The sequence below is a fragment of the Hyla sarda genome, chromosome 4 (assembly GCF_029499605.1).
Source record: "Hyla sarda isolate aHylSar1 chromosome 4, aHylSar1.hap1, whole genome shotgun sequence".
In the NCBI taxonomy this organism is placed as follows: domain Eukaryota; kingdom Metazoa; phylum Chordata; class Amphibia; order Anura; family Hylidae; genus Hyla; species Hyla sarda.
This window is the reverse complement of record NC_079192.1, coordinates 36,490,262-36,509,656: the sequence shown is the minus strand read 5'-3', so window position 1 is coordinate 36,509,656 and position 19,395 is coordinate 36,490,262. Positions and strand designations below refer to the sequence as shown.

Here is a 19,395-nt window from a genome sequence, read left to right as displayed (position 1 = left end):
AGGGATCCCCTGTAGTTTACCTCTGTGTAACGACCCAATTGTTAATCCTTCCATAATGTCTGGCTGTGGCTAACCCCTCCCCCCTGTGCCCAATGTTTCTATGTATGGGGATGTCGGGAGAGATACCTGTGGGGCAAATGAACATTTGGCCGACGGTTATTGAAAATGTATGGTCACCTGTAGTCCATTGACTACTATAAAGATGATGCCCTTTGCAGGGAACCAAATGGTACATTGAGCATACTTTAAAACGAACTAGCAAAAGGCACATAAAGATATATATGTGTGAGTAAACTCATAGAATTACTGGGCTTGTTGCCCAGGGCAACAAGCCACCTACAATAATCAAATGATCCATTAGCATATCCACTCCCAGGATTCCAAGCTCTGCACTTACTGACTGCCGGGTGTCTCCTCGGGCTTAATCAGTACACTGTAGAAGGTTCTCTATACCTCACCAGTAGATCTTTAGCTTTGCGCAGTGGCAGTATCATAGCCCATGAGGGTCTACCGAGGTGTGATTATTGCTGATTGAAAACTTTTACCAATACCCCGCTGTGATGACTTGAAATATAGTCAGAACTGGCAATTTTTGACAGTCTCTCAGGAGACTGACTTTTGTTGTTAATAACAGAATTCAGGAATGGTTTACTAAGGATGAGGCATCACCATGCATGTTCTTAGCCTGTGATATTACCAGTAAAGTCGGACAGTTGGAGAGGGCCCACTTCCCAAAAAAAACATACCCTTCACCTCTGAGCCAAAGTCCCCCATAGCTCTGGAAGGATGCCAACCCAAGTTCATGTTGCTAATAACAGAAATCAGGAATGGTTTACTAAGGATGAGGCGTCACCATGCATGTTTTTAGCCTGTGATATTACCATTAAAGTCGGACAGTTGGAGAGGGCCCACTTCCCAAAAAGACCATACCCTTCGCCTCTGAGCCAAAGTCCCCCATGGCCATAGCTCTGGAAGGATGCCAACCCAAGTATCAACCAGGGAGCAAACAGGGTGGTTTACAAAGGTTGGGGTGTCACCATGCATGATTTTGGCAGGTGATACTACCAGTAAAGTTGGACAGTCGGAGAGGCCCCCACAAACAAACTATACCCTTCGCCTCCGGGCCAAAAGGCAACAGCAAAGGACCGGTTTCAAAGTCTCCCAATGCCATAGATGAGGAAAGACCAACAATGCTTCTAGCATCCATCTAAACCCAAGTGTTAACCAGGGAGCCAACATGGCGGCATCCATGCCGAAGCATGGACTCGGGGCAAAGCCACATGTCCCAGAGCCCGGATAGCTCAGTCGGTAGAGCATCAGACTTTTAATCTGAGGGTCCAGGGTTCAAGTCCCTGTTCGGGCGATGTGTTTTATCAAAGGAAAACCAATGATAACATAAAGTCACATATTAATTGACCAAAAAATACATAATGGACCCAGATTTAAACGTGAGATTGTTGCCAAAGTCGGCATGCAGTTATCACGTGATTACACTTGTGTTCTGAATAGACCGTTGTTTTGATTAGACATGTCCTGCCATAGTCATCCAGCGACCGCTGCTTTCCTTTGCAGGGGTGTCGTGAAGGAGAAATGAGATCACAGTTGAGGCATTAATAGTGAGAGGGCTTTCACAGGGGCAGCAAACTCTGCCGAGACAAGTCCCATTTGGGAGAAGTCATCATTGGGATTTGGCATGGATAGAGAAGAAAAGGGAAAGAGGACAACTCTCGATCAGAGAAGACATCACCTGTGAGTCACTGAGTTAGAATAATGCTGAGTCTGCACTCAGTAGTCCCTGTGACAGATTCCAGAATCAGATACAGGGATCCCCTGTAGTTTACCTCTGTGTAACGACCCAATTGTTAATCCTTCCATAATGTCTGGCTGTGGCTAACCCCTCCCCCCTCCATAGTGAACACATGAACGTTTGGCTGTGCCCAATGTTTCTATGTATGGGGATGTCGGGAGAGATACCTGTGGGGCAAATGAACATTTGGCCGACGGTTATTGAAAATGTATGGTCACCTGTAGTCCATTGACTACTATAAAGATGATGCCCTTTGCAGGTAACCAAATGGTACATTGAGCATACTTTAAAACGAACTAGCAAAAGGCACATAAAGATATATATGTGTGAGTAAACTCATAGAATTACTGGGCTTGTTGCCCAGGGCAACAAGCCACCTACAATAAACAAATGAGCCATTAGCATATCCACTCCCAGGATTCCAAGCTCTGCACTTACTGACTGCCGGGTGTCTCCTCGGGCTTAATCAGTACACTGTAGAAGGTTCTCTACACCTCACCAGTAGATCTTTAGCTTTGCGCAGTGGCAGTATCATAGCCCATGAGGGTCTACCGAGGCGTGATTATTGCTGATTGAAAACTTTTACCAATACCCTGCTGTGATGACTTGAAATATAGTCAGAACTGGCAATTTTTGACAGTCTCTCAGGAGACTGACTTTTGTTGTTAATAACAGCATTCAGGAATGGTTTACTAAGGATGAGGCATCACCATGCATGTTCTTAGCCTGTGATATTACCATTAAAGTCGGACAGTTGGAGAGGGCCCACTTCCCAAAAAGACCATACCCTTCGCCTCTGAGCCAAAGTCCCCCATAGCCATAGCTCTGGAAGAATGCCAACCCAAGTATCAACCAGGGAGCAAACAGGGTGGTTTACAAAGGTTGTGGTGTCACCATGCATGATTTTGGCAGGTGATACTACCAGTAAAGTTGGACAGTCGGAGAGGCCCCCACAAACAAACTATACCCTTCGCCTCCGGGCCAAAAGGCAACTGCAAAGGACCGGTTTCAAAGTCTCCCAATGCCATAGATGAGGAAAGACCAACAATGCTCCTAGCATCCATCTAAACCGAAGTGTTAACCAGGGAGCCAACAAGGCGGCATCCATGCCGAAGCATGGACTCGGGGCAAAGCCACATGTCCCAGAGCCCGGATAGCTCAGTCGGTAGAGCATCAGACTTTTAATCTGAGGGTCCAGGGTTCAAGTCCCTGTTCGGGCAATGTGTTTTATCAAAGGAAAACCAATGATAACATAAAGTCACATATTAATTGACCAAAAAATACATAATGGACCCAGATTTAAACGTGAGATTGTTGCCAAAGTCGGCATGCAGTTATCACGTGATTACACTTGTGTTCTGAATAGACCGTTGTTTTGATTAGACATGTCCTGCCATAGTCATCCAGCGACCGCTGCTTTCCTTTGCAGGGGTGTCGTGAAGGAGAAATGAGATCACAGTTGAGGCATTAATAGTGAGAGGGCTTTCACAGGGGCAGCAAACTCTGCCGAGACAAGTCCCATTTGGGAGAAGTCATCATTGGGATTTGGCATGGATAGAGAAGAAAAGGGAAAGAGGACAACTCTCGATCAGAGAAGACATCACCTGTGAGTCACTGAGTTAGAATAATGCTGAGTCTGCACTCAGTAGTCCCTGTGACAGATTCCAGAATCAGATACAGGGATCCCCTGTAGTTTACCTCTGTGTAACGACCCAATTGTTAATCCTTCCATAATGTCTGGCTGTGGCTAACCCCTCCCCCCTCCATAGTGAACACATGAACGTTTGGCTGTGCCCAATGTTTCTATGTATGGGGATGTCGGGAGAGATACCTGTGGGGCAAATGAACATTTGGCCGACGGTTATTGAAAATGTATGGTCACCTGTAGTCCATTGACTACTATAAAGATGATGCCCTTTGCAGGGAACCAAATGGTACATTGAGCATACTTTAAAACGAACTAGCAAAAGGCACATAAAGATATATATGTGTGAGTAAACTCATAGAATTACTGGGCTTGTTGCCCAGGGCAACAAGCCACCTACAATAAACAAATGAGCCATTAGCATATCCACTCCCAGGATTCCAAGCTCTGCACTTACTGACTGCCGGGTGTCTCCTCGGGCTTAATCAGTACACTGTAGAAGGTTCTCTACACCTCACCAGTAGATCTTTAGCTTTGCGCAGTGGCAGTATCATAGCCCATGAGGGTCTACCGAGGCGTGATTATTGCTGATTGAAAACTTTTACCAATACCCTGCTGTGATGACTTGAAATATAGTCAGAACTGGCAATTTTTGACAGTCTCTCAGGAGACTGACTTTTGTTGTTAATAACAGCATTCAGGAATGGTTTACTAAGGATGAGGCATCACCATGCATGTTCTTAGCCTGTGATATTACCATTAAAGTCGGACAGTTGGAGAGGGCCCACTTCCCAAAAAGACCATACCCTTCGCCTCTGAGCCAAAGTCCCCCATAGCCATAGCTCTGGAAGAATGCCAACCCAAGTATCAACCAGGGAGCAAACAGGGTGGTTTACAAAGGTTGTGGTGTCACCATGCATGATTTTGGCAGGTGATACTACCAGTAAAGTTGGACAGTCGGAGAGGCCCCCACAAACAAACTATACCCTTCGCCTCCGGGCCAAAAGGCAACTGCAAAGGACCGGTTTCAAAGTCTCCCAATGCCATAGATGAGGAAAGACCAACAATGCTCCTAGCATCCATCTAAACCGAAGTGTTAACCAGGGAGCCAACAAGGCGGCATCCATGCCGAAGCATGGACTCGGGGCAAAGCCACATGTCCCAGAGCCCGGATAGCTCAGTCGGTAGAGCATCAGACTTTTAATCTGAGGGTCCAGGGTTCAAGTCCCTGTTCGGGCAATGTGTTTTATCAAAGGAAAACCAATGATAACATAAAGTCACATATTAATTGACCAAAAAATACATAATGGACCCAGATTTAAACGTGAGATTGTTGCCAAAGTCGGCATGCAGTTATCACGTGATTACACTTGTGTTCTGAATAGACCGTTGTTTTGATTAGACATGTCCTGCCATAGTCATCCAGCGACCGCTGCTTTCCTTTGCAGGGGTGTCGTGAAGGAGAAATGAGATCACAGTTGAGGCATTAATAGTGAGAGGGCTTTCACAGGGGCAGCAAACTCTGCCGAGACAAGTCCCATTTGGGAGAAGTCATCATTGGGATTTGGCATGGATAGAGAAGAAAAGGGAAAGAGGACAACTCTCGATCAGAGAAGACATCACCTGTGAGTCACTGAGTTAGAATAATGCTGAGTCTGCACTCAGTAGTCCCTGTGACAGATTCCAGAATCAGATACAGGGATCCCCTGTAGTTTACCTCTGTGTAACGACCCAATTGTTAATCCTTCCATAATGTCTGGCTGTGGCTAACCCCTCCCCCCTCCATAGTGAACACATGAACGTTTGGCTGTGCCCAATGTTTCTATGTATGGGGATGTCGGGAGAGATACCTGTGGGGCAAATGAACATTTGGCCGACGGTTATTGAAAATGTATGGTCACCTGTAGTCCATTGACTACTATAAAGATGATGCCCTTTGCAGGGAACCAAATGGTACATTGAGCATACTTTAAAACGAACTAGCAAAAGGCACATAAAGATATATATGTGTGAGTAAACTCATAGAATTACTGGGCTTGTTGCCCAGGGCAACAAGCTACCTACAATAAACAAATGAGCCATTAGCATATCCACTCCCAGGATTCCAAGCTCTGCACTTACTGACTGCCGGGTGTCTCCTCGGGCTTAATCAGTACACTGTAGAAGGTTCTCTACACCTCACCAGTAGATCTTTAGCTTTGTGCAGAGGCAGTATCATAGCCCATGAGGTTCTACCGAGGCGTGATTATTGCTGATTGAAAACTTTTACCAATACCCCGCTGTGATGACTTGAAATATAGTCAGAACTGGCAATTTTTGACAGTCTCTCAGGAGACTGACTTTTGTTGTTAATAACAGAATTCAGGAATGGTTTACTAAGGATGAGGCATCACCATGCATGTTCTTAGCCTGTGATATTACCAGTAAAGTCGGACAGTTGGAGAGGGCCCACTTCCCAAAAAAACCATACCCTTCGCCTCTGAGCAAAAGTCCCCCATAGCTCTGGAAGGATGCCAACCCAAGTTCATGTTGCTAATAACAGAAATCAGGAATGGTTTACTAAGGATGAGGCGTCACCATGCATGTTTTTAGCCTGTGATATTACCATTAAAGTCGGACAGTTGGAGAGGGCCCACTTCCCAAAAAGACCATACCCTTCGCCTCTGAGCCAAAGTCCCCCATAGCCATAGCTCTGGAAGGATGCCAACCCAAGTATCAACCAGGGAGCAAACAGGGTGGTTTACAAAGGTTGGGGTGTCACCATGCATGATTTTGGCAGGTGATACTACCAGTAAAGTTGGACAGTCGGAGAGGCCCCCACAAACAAACTATACCCTTCGCCTCCGGGCCAAAAGGCAACTGCAAAGGACCGGTTTCAAAGTCTCCCAATGCCATAGATGAGGAAAGACCAACAATGCTCCTAGCATCCATCTAAACCCAAGTGTTAACCAGGGAGCCAACAAGGCGGCATCCATGCCGAAGCATGGACTCGGGGCAAAGCCACATGTCCCAGAGCCCGGATAGCTCAGTCGGTAGAGCATCAGACTTTTAATCTGAGGGTCCAGGGTTCAAGTCCCTGTTCGGGCATGTGTTTTATCAAAGGAAAACCAATGATAACATAAAGTCACATATTAATTGACCAAAAAATACATAATGGACCCAGATTTAAACGTGAGATTGTTGCCAAAGTCGGCATGCAGTTATCACGTGATTACACTTGTGTTCTGAATAGACCGTTGTTTTGATTAGACATGTCCTGCCATAGTCATCCAGCGACCGCTGCTTTCCTTTGCAGGGGTGTCGTGAAGGAGAAATGAGATCACAGTTGAGGCATTAATAGTGAGAGGGCTTTCACAGGGGCAGCAAACTCTGCCGAGACAAGTCCCATTTGGGAGAAGTCATCATTGGGATTTGGCATGGATAGAGAAGAAAAGGGAAAGAGGACAACTCTCGATCAGAGAAGACATCACCTGTGAGTCACTGAGTTAGAATAATGCTGAGTCTGCACTCAGTAGTCCCTGTGACAGATTCCAGAATCAGATACAGGGATCCCCTGTAGTTTACCTCTGTGTAACGACCCAATTGTTAATCCTTCCATAATGTCTGGCTGTGGCTAACCCCTCCCTCCTCCATAGTGAACACATGAACGTTTGGCTGTGCCCAATGTTTCTATGTATGGGGATGTCGGGAGAGATACCTGTGGGGCAAATGAACATTTGGCCGACGGTTATTGAAAATGTATGGTCACCTGTAGTCCATTGACTACTATAAAGATGATGCCCTTTGCAGGGAACCAAATGGTACATTGAGCATACTTTAAAACGAACTAGCAAAAGGCACATAAAGATATATATGTGTGAGTAAACTCATAGAATTACTGGGCTTGTTGCCCAGGGCAACAAGCCACCTACAATAAACAAATGAGCCATTAGCATATCCACTCCCAGGATTCCAAGCTCTGCACTTACTGACTGCCGGGTGTCTCCTCGGGCTTAATCAGTACACTGTAGAAGGTTCTCTACACCTCACCAGTAGATCTTTAGCTTTGCGCAGTGGCAGTATCATAGCCCATGAGGGTCTACCGAGGCGTGATTATTGCTGATTGAAAACTTTTACCAATACCCCGCTGTGATGACTTGAAATATAGTCAGAACTGGCAATTTTTGACAGTCTCTCAGGAGACTGACTTTTGTTGTTAATAACAGAATTCAGGAATGGTTTACTAAGGATGAGGCATCACCATGCATGTTCTTAGCCTGTGATATTACCAGTAAAGTCGGACAGTTGGAGAGGGCCTACTTCCCAAAAAAAACATACCCTTCACCTCTGAGCCAAAGTCCCCCATAGCTCTGGAAGGATGCCAACCCAAGTTCATGTTGCTAATAACAGAAATCAGGAATGGTTTACTAAGGATGAGGCGTCACCATGCATGTTTTTAGCCTGTGATATTACCATTAAAGTCGGACAGTTGGAGAGGGCCCACTTCCCAAAAAGACCATACCCTTCGCCTCTGAGCCAAAGTCCCCCATGGCCATAGCTCTGGAAGGATGCCAACCCAAGTATCAACCAGGGAGCAAACAGGGTGGTTTACAAAGGTTGGGGTGTCACCATGCATGATTTTGGCAGGTGATACTACCAGTAAAGTTGGACAGTCGGAGAGGCCCCCACAAACAAACTATACCCTTCGCCTCCGGGCCAAAAGGCAACAGCAAAGGACCGGTTTCAAAGTCTCCCAATGCCATAGATGAGGAAAGACCAACAATGCTTCTAGCATCCATCTAAACCCAAGTGTTAACCAGGGAGCCAACATGGCGGCATCCATGCCGAAGCATGGACTCGGGGCAAAGCCACATGTCCCAGAGCCCGGATAGCTCAGTCGGTAGAGCATCAGACTTTTAATCTGAGGGTCCAGGGTTCAAGTCCCTGTTCGGGCGATGTGTTTTATCAAAGGAAAACCAATGATAACATAAAGTCACATATTAATTGACCAAAAAATACATAATGGACCCAGATTTAAACGTGAGATTGTTGCCAAAGTCGGCATGCAGTTATCACGTGATTACACTTGTGTTCTGAATAGACCGTTGTTTTGATTAGACATGTCCTGCCATAGTCATCCAGCGACCGCTGCTTTCCTTTGCAGGGGTGTCGTGAAGGAGAAATGAGATCACAGTTGAGGCATTAATAGTGAGAGGGCTTTCACAGGGGCAGCAAACTCTGCCGAGACAAGTCCCATTTGGGAGAAGTCATCATTGGGATTTGGCATGGATAGAGAAGAAAAGGGAAAGAGGACAACTCTCGATCAGAGAAGACATCACCTGTGAGTCACTGAGTTAGAATAATGCTGAGTCTGCACTCAGTAGTCCCTGTGACAGATTCCAGAATCAGATACAGGGATCCCCTGTAGTTTACCTCTGTGTAACGACCCAATTGTTAATCCTTCCATAATGTCTGGCTGTGGCTAACCCCTCCCCCCTGTGCCCAATGTTTCTATGTATGGGGATGTCGGGAGAGATACCTGTGGGGCAAATGAACATTTGGCCGACGGTTATTGAAAATGTATGGTCACCTGTAGTCCATTGACTACTATAAAGATGATGCCCTTTGCAGGGAACCAAATGGTACATTGAGCATACTTTAAAACGAACTAGCAAAAGGCACATAAAGATATATATGTGTGAGTAAACTCATAGAATTACTGGGCTTGTTGCCCAGGGCAACAAGCCACCTACAATAATCAAATGATCCATTAGCATATCCACTCCCAGGATTCCAAGCTCTGCACTTACTGACTGCCGGGTGTCTCCTCGGGCTTAATCAGTACACTGTAGAAGGTTCTCTATACCTCACCAGTAGATCTTTAGCTTTGCGCAGTGGCAGTATCATAGCCCATGAGGGTCTACCGAGGTGTGATTATTGCTGATTGAAAACTTTTACCAATACCCCGCTGTGATGACTTGAAATATAGTCAGAACTGGCAATTTTTGACAGTCTCTCAGGAGACTGACTTTTGTTGTTAATAACAGAATTCAGGAATGGTTTACTAAGGATGAGGCATCACCATGCATGTTCTTAGCCTGTGATATTACCAGTAAAGTCGGACAGTTGGAGAGGGCCCACTTCCCAAAAAAAACATACCCTTCACCTCTGAGCCAAAGTCCCCCATAGCTCTGGAAGGATGCCAACCCAAGTTCATGTTGCTAATAACAGAAATCAGGAATGGTTTACTAAGGATGAGGCGTCACCATGCATGTTTTTAGCCTGTGATATTACCATTAAAGTCGGACAGTTGGAGAGGGCCCACTTCCCAAAAAGACCATACCCTTCGCCTCTGAGCCAAAGTCCCCCATGGCCATAGCTCTGGAAGGATGCCAACCCAAGTATCAACCAGGGAGCAAACAGGGTGGTTTACAAAGGTTGGGGTGTCACCATGCATGATTTTGGCAGGTGATACTACCAGTAAAGTTGGACAGTCGGAGAGGCCCCCACAAACAAACTATACCCTTCGCCTCCGGGCCAAAAGGCAACAGCAAAGGACCGGTTTCAAAGTCTCCCAATGCCATAGATGAGGAAAGACCAACAATGCTTCTAGCATCCATCTAAACCCAAGTGTTAACCAGGGAGCCAACATGGCGGCATCCATGCCGAAGCATGGACTCGGGGCAAAGCCACATGTCCCAGAGCCCGGATAGCTCAGTCGGTAGAGCATCAGACTTTTAATCTGAGGGTCCAGGGTTCAAGTCCCTGTTCGGGCGATGTGTTTTATCAAAGGAAAACCAATGATAACATAAAGTCACATATTAATTGACCAAAAAATACATAATGGACCCAGATTTAAACGTGAGATTGTTGCCAAAGTCGGCATGCAGTTATCACGTGATTACACTTGTGTTCTGAATAGACCGTTGTTTTGATTAGACATGTCCTGCCATAGTCATCCAGCGACCGCTGCTTTCCTTTGCAGGGGTGTCGTGAAGGAGAAATGAGATCACAGTTGAGGCATTAATAGTGAGAGGGCTTTCACAGGGGCAGCAAACTCTGCCGAGACAAGTCCCATTTGGGAGAAGTCATCATTGGGATTTGGCATGGATAGAGAAGAAAAGGGAAAGAGGACAACTCTCGATCAGAGAAGACATCACCTGTGAGTCACTGAGTTAGAATAATGCTGAGTCTGCACTCAGTAGTCCCTGTGACAGATTCCAGAATCAGATACAGGGATCCCCTGTAGTTTACCTCTGTGTAACGACCCAATTGTTAATCCTTCCATAATGTCTGGCTGTGGCTAACCCCTCCCCCCTCCATAGTGAACACATGAACGTTTGGCTGTGCCCAATGTTTCTATGTATGGGGATGTCGGGAGAGATACCTGTGGGGCAAATGAACATTTGGCCGACGGTTATTGAAAATGTATGGTCACCTGTAGTCCATTGACTACTATAAAGATGATGCCCTTTGCAGGTAACCAAATGGTACATTGAGCATACTTTAAAACGAACTAGCAAAAGGCACATAAAGATATATATGTGTGAGTAAACTCATAGAATTACTGGGCTTGTTGCCCAGGGCAACAAGCCACCTACAATAAACAAATGAGCCATTAGCATATCCACTCCCAGGATTCCAAGCTCTGCACTTACTGACTGCCGGGTGTCTCCTCGGGCTTAATCAGTACACTGTAGAAGGTTCTCTACACCTCACCAGTAGATCTTTAGCTTTGCGCAGTGGCAGTATCATAGCCCATGAGGGTCTACCGAGGCGTGATTATTGCTGATTGAAAACTTTTACCAATACCCTGCTGTGATGACTTGAAATATAGTCAGAACTGGCAATTTTTGACAGTCTCTCAGGAGACTGACTTTTGTTGTTAATAACAGCATTCAGGAATGGTTTACTAAGGATGAGGCATCACCATGCATGTTCTTAGCCTGTGATATTACCATTAAAGTCGGACAGTTGGAGAGGGCCCACTTCCCAAAAAGACCATACCCTTCGCCTCTGAGCCAAAGTCCCCCATAGCCATAGCTCTGGAAGAATGCCAACCCAAGTATCAACCAGGGAGCAAACAGGGTGGTTTACAAAGGTTGTGGTGTCACCATGCATGATTTTGGCAGGTGATACTACCAGTAAAGTTGGACAGTCGGAGAGGCCCCCACAAACAAACTATACCCTTCGCCTCCGGGCCAAAAGGCAACTGCAAAGGACCGGTTTCAAAGTCTCCCAATGCCATAGATGAGGAAAGACCAACAATGCTCCTAGCATCCATCTAAACCGAAGTGTTAACCAGGGAGCCAACAAGGCGGCATCCATGCCGAAGCATGGACTCGGGGCAAAGCCACATGTCCCAGAGCCCGGATAGCTCAGTCGGTAGAGCATCAGACTTTTAATCTGAGGGTCCAGGGTTCAAGTCCCTGTTCGGGCAATGTGTTTTATCAAAGGAAAACCAATGATAACATAAAGTCACATATTAATTGACCAAAAAATACATAATGGACCCAGATTTAAACGTGAGATTGTTGCCAAAGTCGGCATGCAGTTATCACGTGATTACACTTGTGTTCTGAATAGACCGTTGTTTTGATTAGACATGTCCTGCCATAGTCATCCAGCGACCGCTGCTTTCCTTTGCAGGGGTGTCGTGAAGGAGAAATGAGATCACAGTTGAGGCATTAATAGTGAGAGGGCTTTCACAGGGGCAGCAAACTCTGCCGAGACAAGTCCCATTTGGGAGAAGTCATCATTGGGATTTGGCATGGATAGAGAAGAAAAGGGAAAGAGGACAACTCTCGATCAGAGAAGACATCACCTGTGAGTCACTGAGTTAGAATAATGCTGAGTCTGCACTCAGTAGTCCCTGTGACAGATTCCAGAATCAGATACAGGGATCCCCTGTAGTTTACCTCTGTGTAACGACCCAATTGTTAATCCTTCCATAATGTCTGGCTGTGGCTAACCCCTCCCCCCTCCATAGTGAACACATGAACGTTTGGCTGTGCCCAATGTTTCTATGTATGGGGATGTCGGGAGAGATACCTGTGGGGCAAATGAACATTTGGCCGACGGTTATTGAAAATGTATGGTCACCTGTAGTCCATTGACTACTATAAAGATGATGCCCTTTGCAGGGAACCAAATGGTACATTGAGCATACTTTAAAACGAACTAGCAAAAGGCACATAAAGATATATATGTGTGAGTAAACTCATAGAATTACTGGGCTTGTTGCCCAGGGCAACAAGCCACCTACAATAAACAAATGAGCCATTAGCATATCCACTCCCAGGATTCCAAGCTCTGCACTTACTGACTGCCGGGTGTCTCCTCGGGCTTAATCAGTACACTGTAGAAGGTTCTCTACACCTCACCAGTAGATCTTTAGCTTTGCGCAGTGGCAGTATCATAGCCCATGAGGGTCTACCGAGGCGTGATTATTGCTGATTGAAAACTTTTACCAATACCCTGCTGTGATGACTTGAAATATAGTCAGAACTGGCAATTTTTGACAGTCTCTCAGGAGACTGACTTTTGTTGTTAATAACAGCATTCAGGAATGGTTTACTAAGGATGAGGCATCACCATGCATGTTCTTAGCCTGTGATATTACCATTAAAGTCGGACAGTTGGAGAGGGCCCACTTCCCAAAAAGACCATACCCTTCGCCTCTGAGCCAAAGTCCCCCATAGCCATAGCTCTGGAAGAATGCCAACCCAAGTATCAACCAGGGAGCAAACAGGGTGGTTTACAAAGGTTGTGGTGTCACCATGCATGATTTTGGCAGGTGATACTACCAGTAAAGTTGGACAGTCGGAGAGGCCCCCACAAACAAACTATACCCTTCGCCTCCGGGCCAAAAGGCAACTGCAAAGGACCGGTTTCAAAGTCTCCCAATGCCATAGATGAGGAAAGACCAACAATGCTCCTAGCATCCATCTAAACCGAAGTGTTAACCAGGGAGCCAACAAGGCGGCATCCATGCCGAAGCATGGACTCGGGGCAAAGCCACATGTCCCAGAGCCCGGATAGCTCAGTCGGTAGAGCATCAGACTTTTAATCTGAGGGTCCAGGGTTCAAGTCCCTGTTCGGGCAATGTGTTTTATCAAAGGAAAACCAATGATAACATAAAGTCACATATTAATTGACCAAAAAATACATAATGGACCCAGATTTAAACGTGAGATTGTTGCCAAAGTCGGCATGCAGTTATCACGTGATTACACTTGTGTTCTGAATAGACCGTTGTTTTGATTAGACATGTCCTGCCATAGTCATCCAGCGACCGCTGCTTTCCTTTGCAGGGGTGTCGTGAAGGAGAAATGAGATCACAGTTGAGGCATTAATAGTGAGAGGGCTTTCACAGGGGCAGCAAACTCTGCCGAGACAAGTCCCATTTGGGAGAAGTCATCATTGGGATTTGGCATGGATAGAGAAGAAAAGGGAAAGAGGACAACTCTCGATCAGAGAAGACATCACCTGTGAGTCACTGAGTTAGAATAATGCTGAGTCTGCACTCAGTAGTCCCTGTGACAGATTCCAGAATCAGATACAGGGATCCCCTGTAGTTTACCTCTGTGTAACGACCCAATTGTTAATCCTTCCATAATGTCTGGCTGTGGCTAACCCCTCCCCCCTCCATAGTGAACACATGAACGTTTGGCTGTGCCCAATGTTTCTATGTATGGGGATGTCGGGAGAGATACCTGTGGGGCAAATGAACATTTGGCCGACGGTTATTGAAAATGTATGGTCACCTGTAGTCCATTGACTACTATAAAGATGATGCCCTTTGCAGGGAACCAAATGGTACATTGAGCATACTTTAAAACGAACTAGCAAAAGGCACATAAAGATATATATGTGTGAGTAAACTCATAGAATTACTGGGCTTGTTGCCCAGGGCAACAAGCTACCTACAATAAACAAATGAGCCATTAGCATATCCACTCCCAGGATTCCAAGCTCTGCACTTACTGACTGCCGGGTGTCTCCTCGGGCTTAATCAGTACACTGTAGAAGGTTCTCTACACCTCACCAGTAGATCTTTAGCTTTGTGCAGAGGCAGTATCATAGCCCATGAGGTTCTACCGAGGCGTGATTATTGCTGATTGAAAACTTTTACCAATACCCCGCTGTGATGACTTGAAATATAGTCAGAACTGGCAATTTTTGACAGTCTCTCAGGAGACTGACTTTTGTTGTTAATAACAGAATTCAGGAATGGTTTACTAAGGATGAGGCATCACCATGCATGTTCTTAGCCTGTGATATTACCAGTAAAGTCGGACAGTTGGAGAGGGCCCACTTCCCAAAAAAACCATACCCTTCGCCTCTGAGCAAAAGTCCCCCATAGCTCTGGAAGGATGCCAACCCAAGTTCATGTTGCTAATAACAGAAATCAGGAATGGTTTACTAAGGATGAGGCGTCACCATGCATGTTTTTAGCCTGTGATATTACCATTAAAGTCGGACAGTTGGAGAGGGCCCACTTCCCAAAAAGACCATACCCTTCGCCTCTGAGCCAAAGTCCCCCATAGCCATAGCTCTGGAAGGATGCCAACCCAAGTATCAACCAGGGAGCAAACAGGGTGGTTTACAAAGGTTGGGGTGTCACCATGCATGATTTTGGCAGGTGATACTACCAGTAAAGTTGGACAGTCGGAGAGGCCCCCACAAACAAACTATACCCTTCGCCTCCGGGCCAAAAGGCAACTGCAAAGGACCGGTTTCAAAGTCTCCCAATGCCATAGATGAGGAAAGACCAACAATGCTCCTAGCATCCATCTAAACCCAAGTGTTAACCAGGGAGCCAACAAGGCGGCATCCATGCCGAAGCATGGACTCGGGGCAAAGCCACATGTCCCAGAGCCCGGATAGCTCAGTCGGTAGAGCATCAGACTTTTAATCTGAGGGTCCAGGGTTCAAGTCCCTGTTCGGGCATGTGTTTTATCAAAGGAAAACCAATGATAACATAAAGTCACATATTAATTGACCAAAAAATACATAATGGACCCAGATTTAAACGTGAGATTGTTGCCAAAGTCGGCATGCAGTTATCACGTGATTACACTTGTGTTCTGAATAGACCGTTGTTTTGATTAGACATGTCCTGCCATAGTCATCCAGCGACCGCTGCTTTCCTTTGCAGGGGTGTCGTGAAGGAGAAATGAGATCACAGTTGAGGCATTAATAGTGAGAGGGCTTTCACAGGGGCAGCAAACTCTGCCGAGACAAGTCCCATTTGGGAGAAGTCATCATTGGGATTTGGCATGGATAGAGAAGAAAAGGGAAAGAGGACAACTCTCGATCAGAGAAGACATCACCTGTGAGTCACTGAGTTAGAATAATGCTGAGTCTGCACTCAGTAGTCCCTGTGACAGATTCCAGAATCAGATACAGGGATCCCCTGTAGTTTACCTCTGTGTAACGACCCAATTGTTAATCCTTCCATAATGTCTGGCTGTGGCTAACCCCTCCCTCCTCCATAGTGAACACATGAACGTTTGGCTGTGCCCAATGTTTCTATGTATGGGGATGTCGGGAGAGATACCTGTGGGGCAAATGAACATTTGGCCGACGGTTATTGAAAATGTATGGTCACCTGTAGTCCATTGACTACTATAAAGATGATGCCCTTTGCAGGGAACCAAATGGTACATTGAGCATACTTTAAAACGAACTAGCAAAAGGCACATAAAGATATATATGTGTGAGTAAACTCATAGAATTACTGGGCTTGTTGCCCAGGGCAACAAGCCACCTACAATAAACAAATGAGCCATTAGCATATCCACTCCCAGGATTCCAAGCTCTGCACTTACTGACTGCCGGGTGTCTCCTCGGGCTTAATCAGTACACTGTAGAAGGTTCTCTACACCTCACCAGTAGATCTTTAGCTTTGCGCAGTGGCAGTATCATAGCCCATGAGGGTCTACCGAGGCGTGATTATTGCTGATTGAAAACTTTTACCAATACCCCGCTGTGATGACTTGAAATATAGTCAGAACTGGCAATTTTTGACAGTCTCTCAGGAGACTGACTTTTGTTGTTAATAACAGAATTCAGGAATGGTTTACTAAGGATGAGGCATCACCATGCATGTTCTTAGCCTGTGATATTACCAGTAAAGTCGGACAGTTGGAGAGGGCCTACTTCCCAAAAAAAACATACCCTTCACCTCTGAGCCAAAGTCCCCCATAGCTCTGGAAGGATGCCAACCCAAGTTCATGTTGCTAATAACAGAAATCAGGAATGGTTTACTAAGGATGAGGCGTCACCATGCATGTTTTTAGCCTGTGATATTACCATTAAAGTCGGACAGTTGGAGAGGGCCCACTTCCCAAAAAGACCATACCCTTCGCCTCTGAGCCAAAGTCCCCCATGGCCATAGCTCTGGAAGGATGCCAACCCAAGTATCAACCAGGGAGCAAACAGGGTGGTTTACAAAGGTTGGGGTGTCACCATGCATGATTTTGGCAGGTGATACTACCAGTAAAGTTGGACAGTCGGAGAGGCCCCCACAAACAAACTATACCCTTCGCCTCCGGGCCAAAAGGCAACAGCAAAGGACCGGTTTCAAAGTCTCCCAATGCCATAGATGAGGAAAGACCAACAATGCTTCTAGCATCCATCTAAACCCAAGTGTTAACCAGGGAGCCAACATGGCGGCATCCATGCCGAAGCATGGACTCGGGGCAAAGCCACATGTCCCAGAGCCCGGATAGCTCAGTCGGTAGAGCATCAGACTTTTAATCTGAGGGTCCAGGGTTCAAGTCCCTGTTCGGGCGATGTGTTTTATCAAAGGAAAACCAATGATAACATAAAGTCACATATTAATTGACCAAAAAATACATAATGGACCCAGATTTAAACGTGAGATTGTTGCCAAAGTCGGCATGCAGTTATCACGTGATTACACTTGTGTTCTGAATAGACCGTTGTTTTGATTAGACATGTCCTGCCATAGTCATCCAGCGACCGCTGCTTTCCTTTGCAGGGGTGTCGTGAAGGAGAAATGAGATCACAGTTGAGGCATTAATAGTGAGAGGGCTTTCACAGGGGCAGCAAACTCTGCCGAGACAAGTCCCATTTGGGAGAAGTCATCATTGGGATTTGGCATGGATAGAGAAGAAAAGGGAAAGAGGACAACTCTCGATCAGAGAAGACATCACCTGTGAGTCACTGAGTTAGAATAATGCTGAGTCTGCACTCAGTAGTCCCTGTGACAGATTCCAGAATCAGATACAGGGATCCCCTGTAGTTTACCTCTGTGTAACGACCCAATTGTTAATCCTTCCATAATGTCTGGCTGTGGCTAACCCCTCCCCCCTCCATAGTGAACACATGAACGTTTGGCTGTGCCCAATGTTTCTATGTATGGGGATGTCGGGAGAGATACCTGTGGGGCAAATGAACATTTGGCCGACGGTTATTGAAAATGTATGGTCACCTGTAGTCCATTGACTACTATAAAGATGATGCCCTTTGCAGGGAACCAAATGGTACATTGAGCATACTTTAAAACGAACTAGCAAAAGGCACATAAAGATATATATGTGTGAGTAAACTCATAGAATTACTGGGCTTGTTGCCCAGGGCAACAAGCCACCTACAATAAACAAATGAGCCATTAGCATATCCACTCCCAGGATTCCAAGCTCTGCACTTACTGACTGCCGGGTGTCTCCTCGGGCTTAATCAGTACACTGTAGAAGGTTCTCTACACCTCACCAGTAGATCTTTAGCTTTGCGCAGTGGCAGTATCATAGCCCATGAGGGTCTACCAAGGCGTGATTATTGCTGATTGAAAACTTTTACCAATACCCCGCTGTGATGACTTGAAATATAGTCAGAACTGGCAATTTTTGACAGTCTCTCAGGAGACTGACTTTTGTTGTTAATAACAGAATTCAGGAATGGTTTACTAAGGATGAGGCATCACCATGCATGTTCTTAGCCTGTGATATTACCAGTAAAGTCGGATAGTTGGAGAGGGCCCACTTCCCAAAAAAACCATACCCTTCGCCTCTGAGCCAAAGTCCCCCATAGCTCTGGAAGGATGCCAACCCAAGTTCATGTTGCTAATAACAGAAATCAGGAATGGTTTACTAAGGATGAGGCGTCACCATGCATGTTTTTAGCCTGTGATATTACCATTAAAGTCGGACAGTTGGAGAGGGCCCACTTCCCAAAAAGACCATACCCTTCGCCTCTGAGCCAAAGTCCCCCATAGCCATAGCTCTGGAAGAATGCCAACCCAAGTATCAACCAGGGAGCAAACAGGGTGGTTTACAAAGGTTGGGGTGTCACCATGCATGATTTTGGCAGGTGATACTACCAGTAAAGTTGGACAGTCGGAGAGGCCCCCACAAACAAACTATACCCTTCGCCTCTGGGCCAAAAGGCAACTGCAAAGGACCGGTTTCAAAGTCTCCCAATGCCATAGATGAGGAAAGACCAACAATGCTCCTAGCATCCATCTAAACCCAAGTGTTAACCAGGGAGCCAACAAGGCGGCATCCATGCCGAAGCATGGACTCGGGGCAAAGCCACATGTCCCAGAGCCCGGATAGCTCAGTCGGTAGAGCATCAGACTTTTAATCTGAGGGTCCAGGGTTCAAGTCCCTGTTCGGGCGATGTGTTTTATCAAAGGAAAACCAATGATAACATAAAGTCACATATTAATTGACCAAAAAATACATAATGGACCCAGATTTAAACGTGAGATTGTTGCCAAAGTCGGCATGCAGTTATCACGTGATTACACTTGTGTTCTGAATAGACCGTTGTTTTGATTAGACATGTCCTGCCATAGTCATCCAGCGACCGCTGCTTGCCTTTGCAGGGGTGTCGTGAAGGAGAAATGAGATCACAGTTGAGGCATTAATAGTGAGAGGGCTTTCACAGGGGCAGCAAACTCTGCCGAGACAAGTCCCATTTGGGAGAAGTCATC

General features: G+C 46.0%; 22 non-coding genes across 22 annotated transcripts; all 22 read left to right on the top strand.

Moving 5' to 3' along the window:
• The first annotated feature begins 470 nt into the window (after positions 1–470).
• LOC130268088 (U4 spliceosomal RNA) lies at positions 471–611 on the top strand. Its single transcript, XR_008843456.1, has one exon. It is a non-coding gene; the product is annotated as a U4 spliceosomal RNA (small nuclear RNA).
• A 679-nt stretch (positions 612–1,290) lies between these two features.
• On the top strand, positions 1,291–1,363 carry TRNAK-UUU (transfer RNA lysine (anticodon UUU)). Its single transcript has one exon. It is a non-coding gene; the product is annotated as a tRNA-Lys (tRNA).
• A 955-nt stretch (positions 1,364–2,318) lies between these two features.
• On the top strand, positions 2,319–2,459 carry LOC130268077 (U4 spliceosomal RNA). The gene has a single exon (XR_008843445.1). It is a non-coding gene; the product is annotated as a U4 spliceosomal RNA (small nuclear RNA).
• A 495-nt stretch (positions 2,460–2,954) lies between these two features.
• On the top strand, positions 2,955–3,027 carry TRNAK-UUU (transfer RNA lysine (anticodon UUU)). The gene has a single exon. It is a non-coding gene; the product is annotated as a tRNA-Lys (tRNA).
• Positions 3,028–3,982: 955 nt separating this feature from the next.
• On the top strand, positions 3,983–4,123 carry LOC130268076 (U4 spliceosomal RNA). The gene has a single exon (XR_008843444.1). It is a non-coding gene; the product is annotated as a U4 spliceosomal RNA (small nuclear RNA).
• Positions 4,124–4,618: 495 nt separating this feature from the next.
• Positions 4,619–4,691, top strand: TRNAK-UUU (transfer RNA lysine (anticodon UUU)). Its single transcript has one exon. It is a non-coding gene; the product is annotated as a tRNA-Lys (tRNA).
• A 955-nt stretch (positions 4,692–5,646) lies between these two features.
• Positions 5,647–5,787, top strand: LOC130267990 (U4 spliceosomal RNA). The gene has a single exon (XR_008843365.1). It is a non-coding gene; the product is annotated as a U4 spliceosomal RNA (small nuclear RNA).
• A 679-nt stretch (positions 5,788–6,466) lies between these two features.
• TRNAK-UUU (transfer RNA lysine (anticodon UUU)) lies at positions 6,467–6,539 on the top strand. The gene has a single exon. It is a non-coding gene; the product is annotated as a tRNA-Lys (tRNA).
• Positions 6,540–7,493: 954 nt separating this feature from the next.
• LOC130268025 (U4 spliceosomal RNA) lies at positions 7,494–7,634 on the top strand. Its single transcript, XR_008843397.1, has one exon. It is a non-coding gene; the product is annotated as a U4 spliceosomal RNA (small nuclear RNA).
• A 679-nt stretch (positions 7,635–8,313) lies between these two features.
• On the top strand, positions 8,314–8,386 carry TRNAK-UUU (transfer RNA lysine (anticodon UUU)). Its single transcript has one exon. It is a non-coding gene; the product is annotated as a tRNA-Lys (tRNA).
• A 928-nt stretch (positions 8,387–9,314) lies between these two features.
• LOC130268087 (U4 spliceosomal RNA) lies at positions 9,315–9,455 on the top strand. The gene has a single exon (XR_008843455.1). It is a non-coding gene; the product is annotated as a U4 spliceosomal RNA (small nuclear RNA).
• A 679-nt stretch (positions 9,456–10,134) lies between these two features.
• TRNAK-UUU (transfer RNA lysine (anticodon UUU)) lies at positions 10,135–10,207 on the top strand. The gene has a single exon. It is a non-coding gene; the product is annotated as a tRNA-Lys (tRNA).
• Positions 10,208–11,162: 955 nt separating this feature from the next.
• On the top strand, positions 11,163–11,303 carry LOC130268074 (U4 spliceosomal RNA). The gene has a single exon (XR_008843443.1). It is a non-coding gene; the product is annotated as a U4 spliceosomal RNA (small nuclear RNA).
• Positions 11,304–11,798: 495 nt separating this feature from the next.
• Positions 11,799–11,871, top strand: TRNAK-UUU (transfer RNA lysine (anticodon UUU)). The gene has a single exon. It is a non-coding gene; the product is annotated as a tRNA-Lys (tRNA).
• A 955-nt stretch (positions 11,872–12,826) lies between these two features.
• Positions 12,827–12,967, top strand: LOC130268073 (U4 spliceosomal RNA). Its single transcript, XR_008843442.1, has one exon. It is a non-coding gene; the product is annotated as a U4 spliceosomal RNA (small nuclear RNA).
• Positions 12,968–13,462: 495 nt separating this feature from the next.
• TRNAK-UUU (transfer RNA lysine (anticodon UUU)) lies at positions 13,463–13,535 on the top strand. The gene has a single exon. It is a non-coding gene; the product is annotated as a tRNA-Lys (tRNA).
• A 955-nt stretch (positions 13,536–14,490) lies between these two features.
• Positions 14,491–14,631, top strand: LOC130267989 (U4 spliceosomal RNA). The gene has a single exon (XR_008843364.1). It is a non-coding gene; the product is annotated as a U4 spliceosomal RNA (small nuclear RNA).
• A 679-nt stretch (positions 14,632–15,310) lies between these two features.
• Positions 15,311–15,383, top strand: TRNAK-UUU (transfer RNA lysine (anticodon UUU)). The gene has a single exon. It is a non-coding gene; the product is annotated as a tRNA-Lys (tRNA).
• A 954-nt stretch (positions 15,384–16,337) lies between these two features.
• On the top strand, positions 16,338–16,478 carry LOC130268024 (U4 spliceosomal RNA). Its single transcript, XR_008843396.1, has one exon. It is a non-coding gene; the product is annotated as a U4 spliceosomal RNA (small nuclear RNA).
• A 679-nt stretch (positions 16,479–17,157) lies between these two features.
• TRNAK-UUU (transfer RNA lysine (anticodon UUU)) lies at positions 17,158–17,230 on the top strand. The gene has a single exon. It is a non-coding gene; the product is annotated as a tRNA-Lys (tRNA).
• A 955-nt stretch (positions 17,231–18,185) lies between these two features.
• LOC130268100 (U4 spliceosomal RNA) lies at positions 18,186–18,326 on the top strand. Its single transcript, XR_008843468.1, has one exon. It is a non-coding gene; the product is annotated as a U4 spliceosomal RNA (small nuclear RNA).
• A 679-nt stretch (positions 18,327–19,005) lies between these two features.
• Positions 19,006–19,078, top strand: TRNAK-UUU (transfer RNA lysine (anticodon UUU)). Its single transcript has one exon. It is a non-coding gene; the product is annotated as a tRNA-Lys (tRNA).
• The last annotated feature ends 317 nt before the right edge of the window (positions 19,079–19,395 follow it).